Source organism: Stenella coeruleoalba, assembly GCF_951394435.1.
Source record: "Stenella coeruleoalba genome assembly, chromosome: 5".
Classification (NCBI taxonomy): Eukaryota; Metazoa; Chordata; class Mammalia; order Artiodactyla; family Delphinidae; genus Stenella; species Stenella coeruleoalba.
Genome location: NC_137150.1, coordinates 79,147,048 through 79,165,594, shown reverse-complemented (window position 1 = coordinate 79,165,594; position 18,547 = coordinate 79,147,048). Strand labels below are relative to the sequence as shown.

At 39.7% G+C, this 18,547-nt stretch overlaps 1 protein-coding gene across 6 annotated transcripts in view; it reads left to right on the top strand.

Moving 5' to 3' along the window:
• Positions 1-18,547, top strand: part of CFAP91 (cilia and flagella associated protein 91) — a 150,064-nt gene that overhangs the window by 78,355 nt on the left and 53,162 nt on the right. The gene's annotated exons all lie outside the window — the stretch shown is intronic.

The following is an 18,547-nucleotide window of genomic DNA, read 5'->3' as shown; positions in this document are numbered from 1 at the left end:
AAGAATAAAAAAGAAAATAAAATTAGAAAAATTAAAATTAAACCACAACAACAAAGCAAAACAGAACCAGCACAGCAAAAAAATAAAGATTAAATGAAAAATAAAATTAAAAAAATTAAAAGATAAAAGTTAAAAAAAAAAAAAGAGCCAGAGAGGCCTTAGTGTGTGTGTGTGGGGCCCTTAGACCCAGGACCCACACTGCCAGAAAATACCTTGGTTTGGGGGGGCAGGGCTCAAACCCAGGTCCCAGTCAGCTGCAGGGGCCCTGGGGGTGGGGGACTCAGGCCCAGGACCCCAGCAGGCTTTCCGGGGTCTGAGGGGGTGGGGGAGACACTGGCCATGTTCCCTTCTGATCCTCTGACCCTCCAAAGGTCCCTCTCCATCCCCATCAATCCCCATGCCATGAGTGGGCCACTCCAAATGTGGAAATCTCTCCCCTCCCCCAGCTCCCCCTCAGGGGGTCGGTCCCATCCCACCTCCACTTTTCTTCCCCCTCCCACATCCTACCTGGTCGCACGGGGATTCCTCCCATCCCCTTAGGTGTCCAAGGTCCCCCACCAGTGCCTAGTAGATGCCCTACTTGTGAGGAGACACGAACCTTGTGTCCACCTACTGCGCCATCTTGACTCCTGCTTAAAACTTTTGACTCCCCCTAAATCCAACTACTAATAGACTGTTGTTGACAAGAACCCTTACTGGTAACAGAAACAGTCAATCAACACGTATTTTGTACATGTAGTATATACTATATTCTTACAATAAGAAGAAGAGAAAAGATTAAGAAAATCATAAGGAAGAGGAAATACATTTACAGTAATGTACTGTATTTATTGATACCGTAAGTTTGTCATCTGTTGACAAGATGAATCCTCTGTCAGTCAGTACCTACCTATATCAATATTGTCAATATTGCATTATATGATACAAAATACAGTAGAAGTTATATGTACTACTAACACCAACATTAAAAATGAAAAACTTAGGTAAAAAAATTTATTTTTACTTACAGGAATAATGATTCATGCATTGATAACAAAGAAGTGGCAATATGATTGCTTAATGGTAGCCTACTGTAATCAATACAATTTCTTCACATAGCCTAGCCCATACACTAATGAATGAATTATAAAATTTTAATAGCATATAGTATTACAGTCATGTTCATAACACAGACTTGGAAACACTGTTACACTTTTGTAAAAAGTCACTTACTTGTGGTAATAGGGTGATACGCATATCAAATTATGAGAGAGAGAGGCATTCGGTATGGTAATGTAATTCTTTGAAAGCAAAGTTATAAACCAATAATAAAACTAACACATTATTAATTTTATATTAAGTATCACTCACCTTGTGCCTACGTTAAGATAGACTATTCACTCCAATACAATCTTTTTTCTTATTAAAGTACAGTTGATTTACATTATTTTATTAGTTTCGAGTGTACAACACAGTGATTCAAGATTTTTATAGATTGTACTGTAAAGTTGTTACAAAACAATGGCTATATTTCCCTGTGCTATACAATATATCCTTGTTGCTTATCTATTTTATACACAGTAGTTTATATCTCTTAATCTCACCCCATCCCTATCTTGCCCCTCTCTGCTTCCCTCTCCCCACTGGTTACCACTAGTTTGTTGTCAGTATCTGTGGATCTGTTTCTGTTTTGTTATATACATTTGTTTGTTTAATTTTTTAGATTCTACATATAAGTGATAACATCAGTCTTTGTCTTTCTCAGTCTGACTTACTTCACTGAGCATAGTACTCTCTAGATCCATCCATGTTGTTGCAAATGGCAGAACTTTATTCATTTTTATGGCTGAGTAATATTCCATTGTATATATACACCACATCTCCTTTATGAATTTTTCTGTTGATGGACACTTTGGTTGCTTCCATGTCTTAGCAAATGTAAATAATGATCCTTTGAACATGGAGATACACGTATCTTTTCAAATTAGTATTTTTGTTTTCTTTGGATATATATCCACGAGTAGAATTTCTGGATCACATGGTAGTTTCATTTTTTCTTTTTTTTTTTTTTTTTTTGAGGAACTTCCATACTGATTTCCAAAGTAGCAGCACCAAGTTACATTCCTACCAACAGTATACAAGGGTTCCCCTTTCTCCACATACTCACCAACATTTATAATTTGTGGTCTTTTTGATGATAGCCACTCTGACAGGTGTGAGTGTGACAGCCACTCTCTCATTGTGGTTTTGATTTGCATTCTCTGATGATTATCTATCTTAAACATCTTTTCATGTGCCTATTGGCCATCTGTATGTATTCTTTGGAAAAATGTCTATTCAAGTCTTCTGCCCATTTTTTAATCGGGTCATTTTAATCGGGTTTTTAATTTTTTAATCAGGTTTGTTTTTCTGATACTGAGTTGTATTAGTTGTTTGTACACTGTGGATAATAACCCTTTATCAGTCATATTATATGCATATATTTTATTCCATTCAGTAGGCTGTGTTTTCATTTTGTTGATGGTTTCCTTTGCTGTGCAAAAGCTCAAGTTTAATTAGGTCCTATTTGTTCATTTTTACTTTTGTTTCTTTTGCCTTAGGAGACAGATCCATAAAAAATATTGCTACAATTTATGTCCAAGAGTTTTCTGCCTATGTTCTTTACTAGGAGTTTTATGGTCTCCATTCTTACATAGAGGTCTTTAATCCATTTGAGTTTATTTTTGTATACGGTGTGAGGAAAGTTTCTAATATTATTCTTTTACATGTAGCTGTCCAGTATTCCCAGCACCACTTATTAAAGAGACTGTCTTATCTCCACTGTATATTCTTGCATCCTTTGACAAAGAATAATTGAAAATAAGTGCATGGGTTTATTTCTGAGCTCTTTATTCTGTTCAATTGATCTATGTGTCTGTTTTTATGGCAGTACCATGCTGTTTTGATTACTGTAGCTTTGTAGTATAGTCCAAATCCAGGGAGCATGTTACCTCAAGCTTTTTTCTTTTTTTTATGATTGCTTTAGTAATTCAGGGTCTTTTGTGGTACATGTAAATTTTAGGGATATTTGTTTTGGTTCTGTTGAAAATGTCATGGATATTTTGACAGGGATTGCATTAAATGTGTAGATTGCTTTGGGTAGTATGGACATGTTAACAATATTAATTCTTCCAAATCAAGAACACAGGATATATTTCCATTTCTTTGTATCATTTTCAAATTCCTTCATCAATGTTTTATAGTTTCAGAGTAGAGGTCTTTGACCTCCTTGGTAAGTTTATTAGGTATTTTATTATTTTTGATGTGACTTTAAATGGGATTGTTTCCTTGCTTTCTCTTTATAATAGTTCATTATTAGTATATAGAAAAGCACATATCCTGTAACTTTCTGAATTAATTTATTGGTTCTAATAGTTTCTTTTGTGGAAATTTTAGGGTTTTCTATATATAGTATCATGTCATTTGCAAATAGTGACAGCTCTACTTCTTCCCTTCCAATTTGGATGTGGCTTTTTGTTTTTTGTTGTCTGATTACTGTGATGAGGACTTCGAACTCTATGTTAAATAGACGTGGCAAGAGTGGGCATTCTTGTCTTATTCCTCATTTTGGAGGAAAAGCTTTCAGCTTTTCAGCATTGAGTATGATGTTAGCTGTGGCTCTGTCATAAGTGGTTTTTATTATGTTGAGATACGTTCCCTCTATCCACTTGGATGAGAATTTTTATCATGAATGGATGTTGAATTTTGTCAAATGCTTTTTCTGCCTATGTTGAGATGATTATATGATTTTTGCCTTTCCTTTTGTTAATGTGGTGTATCATATTGATTGATGCGAACCATCTTCACATCCCTCAAATAAATCCCACTTGATCATGGTGTATGATCCTTTTTATATATTGTTGGATTAGGTTTGCAGATATTTTGTTGAGGATTTTTGTATATATATTCATGAAAGATATTGGCCTGTTATTTTCTTTTTTTGCAGTGTCTTTATCTAGTTTTGGTATCAGGGTAATTGTGGCCTCATAGAATTATTTTGGGAGTGCTCCATCCTCTTCCATTTTTTGGAAAAGTTAAGGCTAGGTTGGTAGAATTCCCTCGTGAAGCTGTCTTGTTCTGGATTTCCATTTGCTGGGAGGGTTTTTTGTTTGTTTTTGTTGTGTTTTGTTTAGGGTTTTTTTGTTTGTTTTGTTTTTTACAGATACAAGTCACTAATAGTGATCTGTCTGTTCAGATTGTCTATTTCTTCCTGATTCAGTCTTAGAAGGTTATATGTTTCTAGAAGTTTGTCCATTTCTTCTAGATTGTCCAATTTGTTGTCATATAACTATTCATAGTATTTCCTTATTTTTTGTATCTCTGTGATATTGGTTGTTATTTCTCCTCTTTCATTTCTCATTTTGTTGATTTAGGTCCTCTCTCTTTTCCTCTTGAGGAGCCTGGCTAAAGGTTTGTCAACTGTGTTTATCTTTGCAAAAACCAGCCCTTAGTTTCATTGATCTTTTTTATTATTTATTTGGTCTTTTTTATTTATGTCCTCTCTCATCTTTATTATTTCGTGTTTTCTACTGACTTTGGGCTTTGTTTAGTCTTCTTTTTCTAATTACTTTCAATGCAACATTAGGTTGTTTGAGATTTTTTGTTTGTTTCTTGAGGTAGGCCTGTATCACTATAAACTTTCCTCTTAGGACTGCTTTTGCTGCATTCCACCAATTTTGGAAAGTTGTGTTTCCATTTTCATTTGTCTTGAGGTATTTCCTCTTTGATATCTTCACTGATCTATTGGGTTTTTTTAGTAACATGTTGTTTAGTCTCCACGTGTTTGTGCTTTTCCCTTTTTTTTTTCTGTAACTGATTTTTAGTTTCATACAATTGTGGTAGAAAAAAAATGCTTGACACAATTTCTATTTTCTTAAATTTGTTGAGACTTGTGGCCTAGCATGTGATCCATCCTGGATAATGTTCCATGTGCACTTGAAAACAAAGTATATTCTGCTGTTTTTGTCCTGTAGATATCTATTAAGCCCAGCTAGTTTATTGTATCATTTAAGACCAGTGTTGCCTAATTGATATTCTGTCTGGATGATCTGTCCACTGATATAAGTCAGATTTAAAGTCCCCTACTATTATTGTATTATTATCAATTTCTCCCTTTATGTCTGTTAATATTTGATTTATATATTTAGGTGTTCCTGTAATGGGTGCATATATGTTAACGAGTGTAATATCCTCATCTTTATTGATCCCTTTATCATTACATAAAGCTCTTCTTTATCTTTTGTTATAAACTTTTTTAAAGTCTATTTTATCTGATATGAATATTGCTACCCCTGCTCTTTTTTTTTAAAGGGGTAATATTTTAATACCATGCTGTGTGTGTGTGTGTGTGTGTGTGTGTGTGTGTACACATTTATCTGAATATTTTCAATCAGCCTGACTGAGGTATAATTTACATACAAGAAAATACACATAGTTGCATATAGAGTTGGATGAGTTCAAAAATACATATCCCTAAGTCAGCTCCACACAATCCAGATACAAGACATTTCCTTTTACCTTAGGACCCTCTCCCTGGTTTGAGAAAAGGAGCAATAAAGTATAAACTCTTCAAATAGAGTTTTGTAAGTTTTATCAAGGCTACTGGTTGAGGAAGGAATATTAGGCTCAAGAGCTTGGGCATTGGCGTATGAGAGCCAAAGTTTCAATTAGCCAAACAAAACACTTTACCCCTGCTTTCTTGTCTTGTCTTTCTTATCCAGTCACCCACCCCATGTCTTTTGATTGGACAGTTTAGTCCACTGATATTTAAAGTAATTATTGATAGGTTTGTACTTATTATTATTACTTGTTTTCTGGTTGTTTTTGTAGTTTTTCTCTGTTCATTTCTTCTTTTTGCTTCTTCTCTTTTAGTTTGATGATTTTCTTTAGTAGTATGCTTATGTTCCTTTCTTCTCCATTTTTGTGTAACTACTGTAGGCTTTTGATTTGTGGTTACCACGGGATTCATATATGTTGATCTATAACTAAATCTACTTCTTTTAAACTGGTAGTAATTTAAATTCAAACACATTGTAAAAGATCTACCTTTTTTGCTCCTTCCTCCACATTTTGTGTTTTGATGTCCTATTTTATGTCTTCATGTTTATACCTTCACTACATGTGTAGTTATATTTGCCTTTACAGTTTTTGTCTTTTACCTTTGTACTCGTTTATTTAAGTGGTTGATCCTCAGCCTTTACTATATATTTTCCTTTCCTAGTGGGATTTTTCCTTTACCATAGTTTCTTACTCCTTGTCATAGGCTTTTTTTTAAACTCAGAGAAGACCCTTTAACATTTCTTTTAGTGTAGGTTTAGTACTGATGAACTCTTATTTAGTTTTTGCTTGTCTGAGTTCTTTGTCTCTCCTTCAATTCTAAATGATAATCTTGCTAGGTTACAGATTTTTCCCTTTGAACCCTTCGGATATATCATGGCCCTCCCTTTGGCCTGCAAAGTTTCTGGAGAAAAATCAGCTGATAGCTTTATGGTGGTTCCCTTGTATATGACTCTATTTTTCTCTTGATGCTTTTAGAATTCATGCTTTATCTTTTTTTTTTTTTTTTTTTTTTTTTTTTTTTTTGTGGCACGCGGGCCTCTCACTGCTGTGGCTTCTCCTGTTGAGGAGCACAGGCTCCGGGCGCGCAGGCCCAGCAGCCATGGCACACGGGCCCAGTTGTCCCGCGGCATTCAGGATCCTCCCAGACCAGGGCATGAACCTGTATCCCCTGCATCTGCAGGTGGACTCAACCACTGCACCACCAGGGAAGCCCCATGCTTTATTTTTAACTTGTGCTATTTTAATTATGATATGTCTTGGTGTGGGTCTGTTTGGGTTCACCTTGTTTGGGACACTCTGTGCTTCCTGTATAGTACCTGGATATGTTTCTTTCTTCAAGTTCGGAAAGTTTCAGCCATAATTTCATCAAATACATTTTGAGCCCCTTCTCTCTCTTTTCTCCTTCTGGGACCCTTATAATGTAAATGTTGATATCCTTGATGTTGTTCCATAGATCCATTAAACTGTTCTCATTTTTTGTTTTTCTTTTGTTGTTCTGATTGGGTGATTTCCATTATTCTATCTTCCAGATCACTTATGCGTTCTTCCTTATCACCAGTCTCCTATTCATTCTTTCTAATGTGTTTTCATTTCAGCTATTGTCTTCTTCAGTGTTCTGGCCTGTCCTTTTTGATATTTTCTAGTTCCTTGTTAAAATTCTCTCTGTATTCATCTATCCTTTTTTCCTAATTCAGAAATCATACTTATTACTAATGCTTTGAATTCTTTACCTGGTAAATTGTTTGTTTCTGTTTAATTGGTTGTTTTTTTCAGGAGTTTTGTCTTGCTCTTTCAATTGAGACAAATTCCTCTGCCTTCTTATTTTGCTTTTGTTTGTTTCTATGAAATTAGATGAAACAGTTACCTATAGTGATCTTGATCTTATGGGGGAGCATCCCTATACAGTCTGTCTGTACCCAGTGGCTTTGGTGGGACAGCTGGATTTGACATGAACACTAGTCACGTTTTCTCAGGGCATGTTGGCAACTCTCACCTTGGTAGAAGGTGGGGCTGGAGATGGAGGCGCTAGGGCCAAAGCCTGTTGTAACGCAGGGCTTCCCCTCTGCTCAGTGACCATCACCGCCCTATTGAGGGTGGTTTCCTATACCACGTTGATGTAGCAGAAGCCCTGAGGGTCAGGTCTGGGCTGGCTCCATTCCTTCCAAGTGTGCACTCTCCCCATTCCTAGCACTGGCACCCTCACCCCAGATGAGAGCAATGCTGCAGCAAGAGGGGCTGGTATAGAGTCCTTGGCATGGATTGGAGCACGGGCCTTGGCACACATCATGGTAGTCTGGCTGAGGCCAGAGATCTGGACTGTCCCTGATGCCCTGCCTGTATAAGCACCAGCAATGGCTGTCCCCACCCTGCTCAGATGCTGCTTTATGTCTGAACCACTTCTGTGTCGCACAGCCAAGCTTTTAAGCGGGGCTGGAGCATTCTCTTAGCTCAGGCTGGTGCACACGCTGAGGCATTCATGGGAAACCAGCCAGCCACCCATGCAATTTTCAGTCTGCCCTCTTTGCCCTGCTTTGTGAGCAAGCAAGCATGCACATGCTCCTTACAAGCAGAGTACAGGCTCCCACAGTCCTCCTGTTACTCTCGCTGTCCCTCTAACCAGCCAAGGGGATTTGTCGTCCCTGTGTCAGACCCCAGGACTGTGGTGCCCAATATGTGACTCAAACTGCTCACTCCCTAGGGAGGATCTCTGCCTGTGTTTAACCCCCTCCTCTTCTGAATCCCCTGGGAGGTTGTGACTTGATCATTTCTCTTCTCTACTTACCCAGTTTCATGTGGATCTTTCTTACAGCCTTGGTTGTGCAAGAGTCTTTCTGTGAGTCTCCAGTCAGTTTTTAATGAGAATTGTTCTACATGTAGATGTATTTTTGATGTACTCTTTGTGTGTGTGGGGGTGAGTTCTGTGTCCTACTCCACCATCTTGATCTTCTCCAGACAAAACAGACTTTAAAACAAAGACTCTCCAATGAATCTGCTATTGTCAACAGTGCCCTCCACATTGCTAACTACCACACAGTGGTCAATTCTCTTCTCTCTGTAGTACTTGACTGGTTACTCTCTCCTTCTTGAAACAGTTTCTTCAGTTGAAATCTGTAACACAGCTCTCTTGTTTGATCTTACTTCACTGACTCAATACAAGTCTTGGACACAATGTTCTACACAGTGAATACTTAGGCGATAATGATCATCATGACATGAAAACATCTTGTATAGTTATCAGATTTTTACACAAAGACACACACATACACAACAGATAAGTAGTTTATTAACTGTATGGCATGATGATTATTTACCATTCATTAGGTGGAAGTGGATCACCATAATGGTCTTCATCTTTGTGGTCTCCACGTTGAGTAGACTGAAGAGAAGGAGGAAGATGAGGGGTTGGTCTTGCTGTCTCAGGGGTGGCAGAGGTGGAAGAGGTGGAGGAGGTGGAAGGGGAGGCAGGAGAGGCAGGCACACTTTACAGAAATACACTGTAATTTCTGTCTGACTTTTTTTGCTTTTTCATTTCTCTAAAAATGTTTCTGTATGGTACCAATCCTTCTTCCATCATTTGCTTTAGTTTCAGTGCCCATATCATATATCATAGAAGGGTCCGTTTCATAAAAGGAAGTCAAAAGCAGCCTTGAATAATTGAAATTGTTCTCCCAGATCCTCTAATGTCACTTGTATTCTGGCACTGCTTCTTCGACATCCTCATCCGCATTGTGTGTCACTGCTTAGGGAGCATGCACCTCCATCAAGTCATCTTCTGTTCATCCCTCTGGTGTGCTGTCTTTTAGCTCTTGAATTTCTCCAAGATCCATGTCTTGAAACCCTTCACCCCCCACCACCACCTTTTCTGTCATGCCCAGAATCTATTTCATGATTTCTTGATTGACATTGTCATAAATCCTGTAAAGTCATGCATAACATCTAGACACAGTTTTCTCCAGCAGGAATTTATTGTTTGGGGCTTAATGGCTCTCACAGATTTTTTCTGTAACAATGATGGCATCTTCAATGGTGTAATCCTTCCGGACTTTTGTGGTGTTCTATCAGAGTTCTCTTCCATAGCATTGACAATCCTTTCCACAGAGTACCATGTGTAATGAGCCATAAAGGTCGTTATCACCCCCTGATCTACAGGCTAAATTACAGCCATTGTGTTTGGGGGCAAGTAGATCACTTTGACACCTTTGGTGTTGAACTCACGGGGTTCTGGGTGGCCAGGGATGTTGTCCAATAGCAAAAGAACTTTAAAAGGCAGTCCCTTACCAGCAAGGAACTTCCTGACTTCAGGGACAACGCATTAATGGAACCAATCCAGAAAAAGGGCCTCTTTTACATCCAGGCCTTCTTTTACAAGCAAAACATTGGCAGCTGGTGACTATCTTTTCCCTTCAAGGCTGGAGGGTTAGCAGCTTTGTAGATAAGGGCAGTTCTGATAAGAACCCAACTGCATTTGCACAGAACAGTGGAGTAAGCCTGTCCCTTCCTGCCTTGAATCCTGGTGCTCGCTTCTCCTCCTGAATAATAAATGCCTTTTGTGGCATTGTTTTCCAGAACAGAGTACTTTTTATTTTAACATCTTTATTGGGGTATAATTGCTTTACAATGGTGTGTTAGTTTCTGCCTCACAACAAAGTGAATCAGCTATACATACATACACGTTCCCATATCTCTTCCCTCTTGCGTCTACCTCCCTCCCACCCTCCCTATCCCACCCCTCCAGGCGGTCACAAAGCACCGAGCTGATCTCCCTGTGCTATGCAGCTGCATCCCACTAGCTATCTACCTTACGTTTGGTACTGTATATATGTCCATGCCTCTCTCTTGCTTTGTCACAGCTCACCCTTCCCCCTCCCCATATCCTCAAGTCCATTCTCTAGTATTTCTGTGTCTTTATTCCTGTCTTACCCCTAGGTTCTTCATGACACTTCTTTTTTTTTTCTTAAATACCATATATATGTGTTAGCATATGGTATTTGTCTTTCTCTTTCTGACTCACTTCACTCTGTATGACAGACTCTAGGTCTATCCACCTCATTACAAATAGCTCAATTTCGTTTCTTTTTATGGCTGAGTAATATTCCATTGTATATATGTGCCACATCTTCTTTATCCATTCATCCGATGATGGGCACTTAGGTTGTTTCCATCTCCGGGCTATAGTAAATAGAGCTGCAATGAACATTTTGGTACATGACTCTTTTTGAATTATGGTTTTCTCAGGGTATATGCCCAGTAGTGGGATTGTTGGGTCATATGGTAGTTTTTTTTTGTTTGTTTTTGTTTTTTTTTTTGCGGTACGCGGGCCTCTCACTGTTGTGGGCTCTCCTGTTGCGGAGCACAGGCTCTGGACGTGCAGGCCCAGCGGCCATGGCTCACGGTCCTAGCCGCTCCACGGCATGTGGGATCTTCCTGGAACGGGGCACGAACCCATGTCCCCTGCATTGTCAGGCGGACTCTCAACCACTGTGCCACCAGGGAAGCCCCCATATGGTAGTTTTATTTGTAGTTTTTTAAGGAACCTCCATACTGTTCTCCATAGTGGCTGTACCAATTCACATTCCCACCAGCAGTGCAAGAGTGTTCCCTTTTCTGCACACCCTCTCCAGCATTTATTGTTTCTAGATTTTTTGATGATGGCCATTCTAACTGGTGTGAGATGATATCTCATTGTAGTTTTGATTTGCATTTCTCTAATGATTAATGGTGTTGAGCATTCTTTCATGTGTTTGTTGGCAGTCTGTATATCTTCTTTGGAGAAATGTCTATTTAGGTCTTCTGCCCATTTTTGGATTGGGTTGTTTGTTTTTCTGTTATTGAGCTGCATGAGCTGCTTATAAATGTTGGAGATGAATCCTTTGTCAGTTGCTTCATTGGCAAACATTTTCTCCCATTCTCAGGGTTGTCTTTTGGTCTTGTTTATGGTTTCCCTTGCTGTGCAAAGGCTTTGAAGTTTCATTAGGTCCCATTTGTTTATTTTTGTTTTTATTTCCATTTCTCTAGGAGGTGGGTCATAAAGGATCTTGCTGTGATTTATGTCATAGAGTGTTCTGCCTATGGTTTCCTCTAAGAGTTTCATAGTTTCTGGCCTTAAACTTAGGTCTTTAATCCATTTTGAGCTTATTTTTGTGTATGGTGTTAGGGAGTGATCTAATCTCATATTTTTACATGTACCTGTCCAGTTTTCCCAGCACCACTTATTGAAGAGGCTGTCCTTTCTCCACTGTACATTCCTGCCTCCTTTATCAAAGATAAGGTGACCATATGTGTATGGGTTTATCTCTGGGCTTTCTATCCTGTTCCATTGATCTATCTTTCTGTTTTTATGCCAGTACCATACTGTCTGGATTACTGTAGCTGTGTAGTATAGTCTGAAGTCAGGGAGCCTGATCTTTCCAGCTCCGTTTTTCGTTCTCAAGATTGCTTTGGGTATTCGGGGTCTTTTCTGTTTCCATACAAATTGTGAAATTTTTTGTTTTAGTTCTGTGAAAAATGCCAGTGGTAGTTTGATAGGCATTGCATTGAATCTGTAGATTGCTTTGTGTAGTAGAGTCATTTTCATGATGTTGATTCTTCCAATCCAAGAACATCGTATATCTCTCCATCGATTTGTATCATCTTTAATTTCTTTCATCAGTGTCTTATAATTTTCTGCATACAGGTCTTTTGTCTACTTAGGTAGGTTTATCCCTAGATATTTTCTTCTTCTTGTTGAAATGGTAAATGGGAGTGTTTTCTTGATTTCATTTTCAGATTTTTCATGATTAGTGTATAGGAATGCAAGAGATTTCTGTGCATTAATTTTGTACCCTGCTACTTTACAAAATTCATTGATTAGCTCTAGTAGTTTTCTGGTAGCATCTTTAGGATTCTCTATGTATAGTATCATGTCATCTGCAAACAGTGACAGCTTTACTTCTTCTTTTCCAATTTGGATTCCTTTTATTTCCTTTTCTTCTCTGATTGCTGTGGCTAAAACTTCCAAAATTATGTTGAATAAGAGTGGTAAGAGTGGGCAAACTTGTCTTGTTCCTTATCTTAGTGTAAATGCTTTCAGCTTTTCACCATTGAGGACGATATTGACTGTGGGTTTGTCATATATGGCCTTTATTATGTTGAGGAAATTTCCTTCTATGCCTACTTTCTGCAGGGTTTTTATCATAAATGGGTGTTGAGTTTTGTCAAAAGCTTTCTCTGCATCTATTGAGATGACCATATGGTTTTTCTCCTTCAATTTGTTAATATGGTGTATCACATTGATTGATATCCATATATTGAAGAATCCTTGCATTCCTGGAATAAACCCCACTTGATCATGGTGTATGATCATTTTATGTGCTGTTGGAGTCTGTTTGCTAGTATTTTGTTGAGGATTTTTGCATCTTTGTTCATCAGTGATATGGCCCTGTAGTTTTCTTTCTTTGTGACATCCTTGTCTGGTTTTGGTATCAAGGTGATGGTGGCCTCGTAGAATGAATTTGGGAGTGTTCCTCCCTCTGCTATATTTTGGAAGTGTTTGAGAAGGGTAGGTGTTAGCTCTTCTCTAAATGTTTGATAGAATGTGCCTGTGAAGCCATCTGGTCCTGGGCTTTTGTTTGTTGGAAGGTTTTTAATCAGAGTTTCAATTTCAGTGCTTGTGATTGGTCTGTTCATATTTTCTGTTTCTTCCTGATTCAGTCTTGGCAGGTTGTGCATTTCTAAGAATTTGTCCATTTCTTCCAGGTTGTCCATTTTATTGGCATAGAATTGCTTCTCTCATGATCTTTTGTATTTCTGCAGTGTCAGTTGTTACTTCTCCTTTTTCATTTCTAATTCTATTGATTTGAGTATTCTCCCTTTTTTTCTTGATGAGTCTGGCTAATGGGTGATCTATTTTGTTTATCTCCTCAAAGAACCAGCTTTTAGTTTTATTGATCTTTGCTATCGTTTCCTTCATTTCTTTTTCATTTATTTCTGATATGATTTTTATGATTTCTTTCCTTCTGCTAACTTTGGGTTTTTTTATTCTTCTTTCTTTATTGCTTTAGGTGCAAGGTTAGGTTGCTTATTCGACATGTTTCCTGTTTCTTAAGGTGGGCTTGTATTGCTATAAACTTCCCTCTTAGAACTGCTTTTGTTGCATCCCATAGGTTTTGGGTCATTGTGTCTCCATTGTCATTTCTTTCGAGGTATTTTTTTATTTCCTCTTTGATTTCTTCAGTGACGTCTTGGTTATTAAGTAGGGTATTGTTTAGCCTCCATGTGTTTGTATTTTTTACAGATCTTTTCCTGTAATTGATATCTAGTCTCCTAGCGTTGTGGTCAGAAAAGATACTTGATACAATTTCAATTTTCTTAAATTTACCAAGGCTTGATTTGTGACCCAAGATATGATCTATCCTGGAGAATGTTCCATGAGCACTTGAGAAAAATGTGTATTCTGTTGTTTTTGGATGGAATGTCCTATAAATATCAATTAAGTCCATATTGTTTAATATATCATTTAAAGCTTGTGTTTCCTTATTTATTTTCATTTTGGATAATCTGTCCATTGGTGAAAGTGGGGTGTTAAAGTCACCTACTATGAATGTCTTACTGTCGATTTCCCCTTTTATGGCTGTTAGTATTTGCCTTATGTATTGAGGTGCTCCTATGTTGGGTGCATAAATATTTACAATTGTTATATCTTCTTCTTGGATCGATCCCTTGATCATTATGTAGTGTCCTTCTTTGTCTCTTGTAATAGTCTTTATTTTAAAGTCTATTTTGTCTGATATGAGAATTGCTACTCCAGCTTTCTTTTGGTTTCCATTTGCATGGAATATCTTTTTCCATCCCCTGACTTTCAGTGTGTATGTGTCCCTAGGTCTGAAGTGGGTCTCTTGTAGACAGCATATATATGGGTCTTGTTTTTGTATCCATTCAGCCAATTTGTGTCTTTTGGTGGGAGCATTTAGTCCATTTCCATTTAAGGTAATTATCGATATGTATGTTCCTATTCCCATTTTCTAAGTTGTTTTGGGGTCATTAATGTAGGTCTTTTCCTTCTCTTGTGTTTCTTGCCTAGAGAAGTTCCTTTAGCATTTGTTGTAAAGCTGGTTTGGTGGTGCTGACTCTCTCAGCTTTTGCTTGTCTGTAAAGGTTTTAATTTCTCCATCAAATCTGAATGAGATCCTTGCTGGGTAGAGTAATCTTGGTTGCAGGTTTTTCTCCTTCATCACTTTAAATATGTCCTGCCACTCCCTTCTGGATTGCAGAGTTTCTGCTGAAAGATCAGCTGTTAACCTTATGGGGATTCCCTTGTGTGTTATTTGTTGTTTTTCCCTTGCTGCTTTTAATATGCTTTCTTTGTATTTAATTTTTGATAGTTTGATTAATATGTGTCTTGGCATATTTCTCCTTGGATTTATCGTGTATGGGACTCTCTGTGCTTCCTGGACTTGATTGACTATTTCCTTTCCCATATTAGGGAAGTTTTCAACTATAATCTCTTCAAATATTTTCTCAGTCCCTTTCTTTTTCTCTTCTTCTTCTGGGACTCCTATAATTTGAATGTTGGTGGGTTTAATGTTGTCCCAGAGGTCTCTGAGACTGTCCTCAGTTCTTTGCATTCTTTTCTCTTTATTCTGCTCTGCAGTAGTTATTTCCACTGTTTTATCTTCCAGGTCACTTATCCGTTCTTCTGCCTCAGTTATTCTGCTATTGATCCCATCTAGAGTATTTTTCATTTCATTTATTGTGTTGTTCATCGTTGTTTGTTTCATCTTTAGTTCTTCTAGGTCCTTGTTAAATGTTTCTTGCATTTTGTCTATTCTATTTCCAAGATTTTGGATCATCTTTACTATCATTATTCTGAATTCTTTTTCAGGTAGACTGCCTATTTCCTCTTCATTTGTTAGGTCTGGTGGGTTTTTATCTTGCTCCTTCATCTACGGTGTGTTCTTCTGTCTTCTCATTTTGCTTATCTTACTGTGTTTGGGGTCTCCTTTTTGCAGGCTGCAGGTTCGTAGTTCCTGTTGTTTTTGGTGTCTGTCCCCAGTGGCTAAGGTTGGTTTAGTAGGTTGTGTAGGCTTCCTGGTGGAGAGGACTAGTTCCTGTGTTCTGGTGGATGAGGCTATATCTTGTCTGTCTGGTGGGCAGGTCCATGTCTGTTGGTGTGTTTTGGGGTGTCTGTGGACTTATTATGATTTTAGGCAGCCTCTCTGCTAATGGGTGGGGTTGTGTTCCTGTTTTGCTAGTTGTTTGGTATAGGGTGTCCAGGACTGTAGCTTGCTGGTCGTTGAGTGAAGCTGAGTGCTGGTGTTGAGATGGAGATCTCTGGGAGATCTTTGCCATTTGATATTATTTGGAGCTGGGAGGTCTCTTGTGGACCAGTGTCCTGAAGTTGGGTCTCCCACCTCAGAGGCACTGACTCCTGGCTGCAGCACCAAGAGCCTTTCATCCACACAGCTCAGAATAAAAGGGAGAAAAAGTAGAGAAAAAGAATTAGTAGAAGTAGGAAGAAAGAAAGAAAGGAAGGAAGGAAGGAAGAAAAAAGAAAGAAGGAAAGAAGGAAAGAAAGGAGGGAGGGAGGGACGGTGGGAGGAAGGAAGGAAGGAAAAAAGAAAGAAAGAAGATAAAGTAAAATAAAGTAAAATATAATAAAGTTATTAAATTAAAAAATAATTTTAAAAAACTAAAAAAAAAATGGACGGATAGAACCTTAGGACAAATGGTGGAAGCAAAGATATACAGACAAAATCTTATACAGAAGCATACACATACACACTCACAAAAAGAGGAAAAGGGGAAAAAAATCATAAATCTTGCTCTCAAAGTCCACCTCCTGAATTTGGGATGATTCGTTGTCTAAAGGAGGGGAAGAAAGAAAGAAAGAAGATAAAGTAAAATAAAATAAAGTTTTTAAAATTAACTATTAAGAAAAAAAAAAAAAGACGGACGGATAGAACCCTATGACAAATGGTGGAAGCAAAGCTATACAGACAAAATCTCACCCGGAAGCATACACATACACACTCAGAAAAAGAGGAAAAGGAAGAAAAAATCCCAAATCTTGCTCTCAAAGTCCACCTCCTCAATTTGGGATGATTTGTTGTCTATTCAGGTATTCCACAGATGCAGGGTACATCAAGTTGATTGTGGAGATTTAATCCGCTGCTTCTGAGGCTGCTGGGAGAGATTTCCCTTTCTCTTCTTTGTCCTCACAGCTCCCAGGGGCTCAGCTCTGGCTTTGGCCCTGCCTCTGCATGTAGGTCGCCGGAGGGCGTCTGTTTTTTCGCTCAGACAGGACGGGGTTAAAGGAGCTGCTGATTCGGGGGTTCTGGCTCACTCAGGCCGGGGGGGAGGGCGGGCCACGGAGTGCGGGGCGGGCCTGTGGCGGCAGAGGCCGGCGTGACGTTGCACCAGCCTGAGGCCCGCTGTGCGCTCTCCTGGGGAAGTTGTCCCTGGATCCCAGGAACCTGGCAGTGGCGGGCTACACAGGCTCCCCGGAAGGGAGGTGTGGATAGTGACCTGTGCTTGCACACAGGCTTCCTGGTGGCGGCAGCAGCAGCCCCAGTGTCTCTTGCCCGTCTCTGGGGTCCGCACTTTTAGCCGTGGCTCGCGCCCGTCTCTGGAGCTCCTTTAAGCAGGGCTCTTAATCCCCTCTCCTCGCGCACCAGGAAACAAAGAGGGAAGAAAAAGTCTCTTGCCTCTTCGGCAGGTCCAGACTTTTCCCCGGACTCCCTCCCGGGTAGCCGCGGTGCACTAACCCCTTCAGGCTGTGTTCACGCTGCCAACCCCAGTCCTCTCCCTGCGCTCCGACCAAAGCCCGAGCCTCAGCTCGCAGCCCCGCCCGCCCCGGCGGGTGAGCAGACAAGCCTCTCGGGCTGGTGAGTGCTGGTCAGCACCGATCCTCTGTGCGGGAATCTCTCCGCTTTGCCCTCCATACCCCTGTTGCTGTGCTCTCCTCCGCGGCTCCAAAGCTCCCCCACTCCGCCACCCGCAGTCTCCGCCCCCGAAGGGGCTTCCTAGTGTGTGGAAACCTTTCCTCCTTCACAGCTCCCTCCCACTGGTGCAGGTCCCATCCCTATTCTTTTGTCTCTGTTTTTTCTTTTTTTCTTTTGCCCTATCCAGGTACGTGGGGAGTTTCTTGCCTTTTCGGAGGTCTGAGGTCTTCTGCCAGCGTTCAGTAGGTGTTCCATAGGAGTTGTTCCACGTGTAGATGTATTTCTGGTGTATCTAGTGGAGCCAAAACCACTGTAGTCACCCAGGTGATCATTGGAAACACTTCCACATGTCTTCAGAACACAGTACTTTTATCTGCATTAAAAACCTGTTCAGGGGCTTCCCTGGTGGTGCAGTGGTTGAGAATCCGCCTGCTGATGCAGGGGATATGGGTTCGTGCCCCGGTCCGGGAGGATCCCACGTGTCGTGGAGCTGCTGGGCCCGTCAGTCATGGCCACTGAGCATGCGCGTCCGGAGCCTGTGCTCTGCAACGGGAGAGGCCACAACAGTGAGAGGCCCGCGTACTGAAAAAAAGAAAAAACAAAAACAAAAAACCCTGTTCAGGCAGATATCCTTTCTCCTCAATGATTTTCTTAGTGGTGTCTGGGAACGTATCTTCTGCCTCTTGGTCAGCAGAAGCTGCTTCTCCTGTTATCTTGCTTTAAGCCAAACCTCCTTCTAAAACTATCAAACCATCCTTTGCTGGCATTAAATTCTCCAGCTTTAGGTCCTTCACCATCCTTTTACTTTAAGTTCTCCTATAATGACTTCACTTTTTCTTGAATCATATTACAGTCTAGAGGTATGCCTTTCATCCTGCACCCACATGAAAGCTGCATTTTCAACATGCGATAAAAAGGTATTTTGCAAAGATCGCAAGGTTTTCACATCTGCTGGTGTAGCTACAGTGATGGCTTCATGAATTTCTTTGTCTTTTTTCACAATGGTCCTTACGCTGGATTCATTTATCTTGAAATGGTGGGCAACTGCAGCT